At 39.7% G+C, this 4,754-nt stretch overlaps 1 non-coding gene across 1 annotated transcript; it reads left to right on the top strand.

The window, feature by feature from the left end:
* The first annotated feature begins 2,651 nt into the window (after window positions 1–2,651).
* LOC113837032 lies at window positions 2,652–2,758 on the top strand. Its single transcript, XR_003487603.1, has one exon. It is a non-coding gene; the product is annotated as a U6 spliceosomal RNA (small nuclear RNA).
* The last annotated feature ends 1,996 nt before the right edge of the window (window positions 2,759–4,754 follow it).

The following is a 4,754-nucleotide window of genomic DNA, read 5'->3' as shown; positions in this document are numbered from 1 at the left end:
GCTGATAAACACCTTCAGCAAGGTAGCAGGATACAAAATTAACTTAAATAAATCTGTAGCCCTACTGTATACAGATGATAAACTCAATGAGAAAGAAATCATGGAAACATCACCTTTCACAATATCCACAAGCAACATTAAATATCTGGGGGTAACACTAACCAAAAAAGTGAAAGACCTGTACAATAAGAACTTTGAGACTTTAAAGAAAGAAATTAAAGAAGATACCAGAAAGTGGAAAGATCTCCCGTGCTCTTGGATAGGCAGAATTAACATAGTAAAAATGGCAATTCTACCAAAAGCAATCTACAGATTTAATGCAATCCCCATCAAAATCCCAACACAGTTTTTCACAGACATTGAAAGAACAATACTTAACTTTATATGGAAAAATAAAAAACCTAGGATAGCCAAAACAACTCTTTACAATAAAAAATCCTCTGGAGGCATCACCATCCCTGACTTCAAGGTCTACTATAGAGCCATAGTTATGAAAACAGCTTGGTATTGGCACAAGAATAGACAGATAGACCAATGGAATCGAATTGAAGACCCAGATATTAACCCACGCACCTACGAACACCTTATTTTTGACAAAGGTGCTAAATCCATACAATGGAAAAAAGATAGCATTTTCAACAAATGGTGCTGGCACAATTGGATTCGGACATACAGAAAATTGCAGATAGATCCATACTTGTCACCATGCACGAAACTTAAGTGCAAATGGATCAAAGATCTCTCCATAAACCCAGCCACACTGAATCTTTTAGAAGAGAAAGTGGGAACAACCCTTGAACAAATTGGCACAGGAGAACGATTCCTGAACATCACGCCAGAAGCACAGACACTGAGGTCTGCAATTAATAAATGGGACCTCTTGAAACTGAGAAGCTTCTGTAAGGCAAAGGACACAGTCAGTAAGACAAAACGACCACCCACAGAATGGGAAAAGATCTTCACCAGCCCCACATCTGACAGAGGACTGATTTCCAAAATATACAAGGAGCTCAAGAAGCTAGCCACCAAAACACCATACAATGAAATTAAAAAGTGGGGTGCAGAACTAAACAGAGATTTTTCAACAGAGGAATCTGAAATGGCTGAAAGACACTTAAGAAAGTGCTCAAAATCCTTGGCCATCAGAGAAATGCAACTCAAAACAACTCTGAGATACCACCTCACACCTGTCAGAATGGCTAAAATCAAAAATACCAATGACAACCTATGCTGGAGAGGTTGTGGAGAAGAAGGAACACTCCTCCATTGCTGGTGGGAGTGTGAACTTGTAAGACCACTTTGGAAATCAGTATGGCGGTTGCTCAGAAAAATGGGAATCAATCTACCTCAAGATCCAGCCATTCCTCTCTTGGGTATATACCCAAATACTGCTTGTCCATACAACAAGGACATATGTTCAACCATGTTCATAGCAGCATTGTTTGTAATAGCCAGAACCTGGAAACAACCTAGATGCCCCTCAACTGAAGAATGGAAAGAGAAAATGTGGTACATTTATACAATGGAGTACTACTCAGCAGAAAAAAGCAATGGAATCTTGAAATTCGCAGGCAAATGGATGGAACTAGAAGAAACCATCCTGAGTGAGGTAACCCAATCACAAAAAGACAAACATGGTATGTACTCACTCATATATGATTTTTAGACATAGAGCAAAGGTTTACCAGCCTATAATCCTCTACCCCAAGGAAACTAGAAATCATGAATGACTCTAAGGGATAAATGGACCCCAGGAATGGGAAATGGCATGAACTCCCGAGCTAATTGAGAGCATGAGGGTAGGGAAGTGGGTGCTGCCACAATAAGAGCACAAGATGAAGAGTAGAGGAGAAGAAATGGAGGAGCAGATATATTGAGTTGGGGGAAGAATAGAGGAGAGAGAGCAGGATGAGAGATACCATATCAGAGGGAGTCACTATAGGTCCGAGAAGAGATCTGGAACTAGGAAGATCTCCAGAGACCTATAAGGATGACACGATCTGACAGTCTGGGCAGTGGAGGAGAAGTTGGCCTAGAAACCCTTCCCCTAGAATGAGATTGATGAATACTCTCTATGCTATTCTAGAGTCCTCATCCAGTGGCTGATGTGAGCAGAGACAGATATCCACAGAAATACACTGATCTGAAATCTGGAACTCAGTTGAAGAGAGGGAGGAATGAAGAACGAAGGGGTCTGTACCTGGTTGGAGAAACCCACAGAAACAGTTGGCCTGAAAAAGGGAAAGCATATCGACCCCAGATGCTCTTTGGGAGGACAGTACAGGACTAATCCAGCCCCCTGATCATGGATGCCAATGGGGAGGCCCCTGCACTCCTTGGAGCCTCTGGAGGTGGACTGGCGTTTTGTCCTGGTGGGTGGGAGGGACTTCGAGAGCCCATCCCACTTGAAGGGATTCGCTCTGTCTCTGAACACATGGGGAGGGGCCTAGGCCCAGCACAGGAAGATTTGGTGGACTTGGTGGAGCCCTGGTTGGGGGCCCTACCCTGCCTGGGGAGTGGCGGGTGGATGGGGTGGGGGGTAGGTTGGAGGTGGGGGAGAAGGAATGGGGGTGGGGGGAGGGAGAGGGAGAGGGAAAGTACATGTGAAAATATTAATAATTTAATAAAAAAAGAAAAAAAATACTAAAATGGTGCTTGCTTCGGCAGCACATATACTAAAATTGGAACAATACAGAGAAGATTAGCATGGTCCCTGTGCAAGGATAACACACAAATTCGTGATGCGTTCTATATTTTTTAATTGTTGTTTCCATTTGTACAGGGGTAGCACACTGTATTAAATATGTAAGGTCATAAAAATAGAAGGGATTTTGAGAGCCCATCCTATGTGAAGGGATGATCTCTTGGCCTTGACACATGGGGAAGGGCCTAGGCCTGGCACAGGATGATGCAGTAGACTTTGGGGAGACCCTTTTGAGGGCCTTACCCTGCCTGGGGAGTGGAGGGGGGATGGCTAGGGGCAGGTGGGATGTTGGGGGGAGAGGGAGAAGGGATTGACATGTGAAACAAGCTTGTTCCTAATTTGAACTAATAAAAGAATTAAAAAAAATGGGAAACACTAAAAAAGATAAAATAAAATACTAAAATGTCATAATGTCCTTCTCAGCTCTCTTTGCACAATTTTATCATTCAAAAAGAGTTTAAATTCATTCTGTATTGAAATATGTGAAAAAAACTAAAAGAATAAAATAACTTGTCTGGTATACAATTAGTAAGCGATATAATTTTTGATACATAATTTGGTTTTATTGTTTGATGTCAGTTCCCGAGCATTTTTGAAGGGTATTTTTACACCATCTGAAGGGGATTTTAGAAGATTGGTTATTAGAAGATTGGAGGAAAGACTTTAATCAGTTTTGCTGTATTAATATATTCATGGGTACAGAACATTAGTACAGCCCTTTGAAAAACTCTGGGTCTTGTCTGCTTTTTTTTCTGTTTGACTTAGGGCATATTCAAAGGGGACCCACTTACTTTTGTGTGACCTTTTGGTGACCCATAATAACCATCATACTTAAGAAAGATGGTAAACAACTACTCACACATTTTATTGTAGAATTTATTGTTTCATGCTTTGAAAACTCTCTTGGAAGTTTAAAACATTTTTGATTTTTTTTTTTTTTTTAGAAAGTACTGTCTCTTTGTTTCTAATGGTAAAGCCACCCGGCTGCCTTCTCAAGTGCTTTGTAACTTATCTCTTATTTATCATATTCAAATCTGCAATCTTGATGCTATTTTTGTGATCGTAATTCATGCTCAGCAATCTGCTTCCATTCTCAACTCAGTGAGCTGGCAATCAATTTCTTAGTGCTATTTGGAAGAAAGCAAAATCTAAAAATGAAGCCATTAATATATTACAAGTAAGTTCTTAATCTGCTAGGTAGAAGTTGACAGATCACATTTGAATGAGTGCCCTCAGGCACCATGAGGCTGGAGAGGGACTTGTGATACATGACACTATTATGACCTTCGAGTTACCCAATTTATCAGAAAGGAAAAAATAGTTTCTTTGTGTGGATAAAATCCACTAAGTGAATCTTTTAACCTAAATTTCCAGAAGAAGCAAATTAGTCATTGCAAAATCTTGCTAATTAGGCTGTTTATTCTCCCAAACAGAAATGGGATTGTTAAAAACTCACTAACATGCATTTAGCCTTAGTAGTTCTTAATGGCATGTTGTGTGAGTTCATGGTGAAAAACAGACTACACTGTTAGAATTATTGTAAATATTTTGATAGCCTTTTATTATTAGACATTTCTAGAACTCCACACCTGCATCATCATTATATGCTCTCATATTTTTATGAGCAGATATTGAATTATGATAAATATTATTATTCCCTGACATCAAGGCTTTCAACTTTTGCTCAGTGCTTATTTTAAACTTTCTATTGGTTCTGGAGACATGGCTCTATGGTTAATAGCATTTATTGCTCTTGTAAAGGACCTGGGATCAATTCTTAGCACCCACAAATTGTTCACCGCCATTATAGATTCACGTCCATAATTCCAGTGCTATAAGGTTTAGTGCACTCTTCTGAACTCCTCTGCAATGAGCATGCATGTGGTACACATACAAACACACACACACACACACACACACACACACACACACACACACACACAACACAATGCATACACAAAAGAGGATATGACTAATCGAACTTGATTATGAAGTTTTTGAATTGCTTTGTCTTGTTTCACTCTTAAATTATTTTATGAAAGAAGTATTA

The sequence above is a fragment of the Cricetulus griseus genome, chromosome 8 (assembly GCF_003668045.3).
Source record: "Cricetulus griseus strain 17A/GY chromosome 8, alternate assembly CriGri-PICRH-1.0, whole genome shotgun sequence".
In the NCBI taxonomy this organism is placed as follows: Eukaryota; Metazoa; Chordata; class Mammalia; order Rodentia; family Cricetidae; genus Cricetulus; species Cricetulus griseus.
This window is presented reverse-complemented; position numbering and strand designations above follow the sequence as displayed.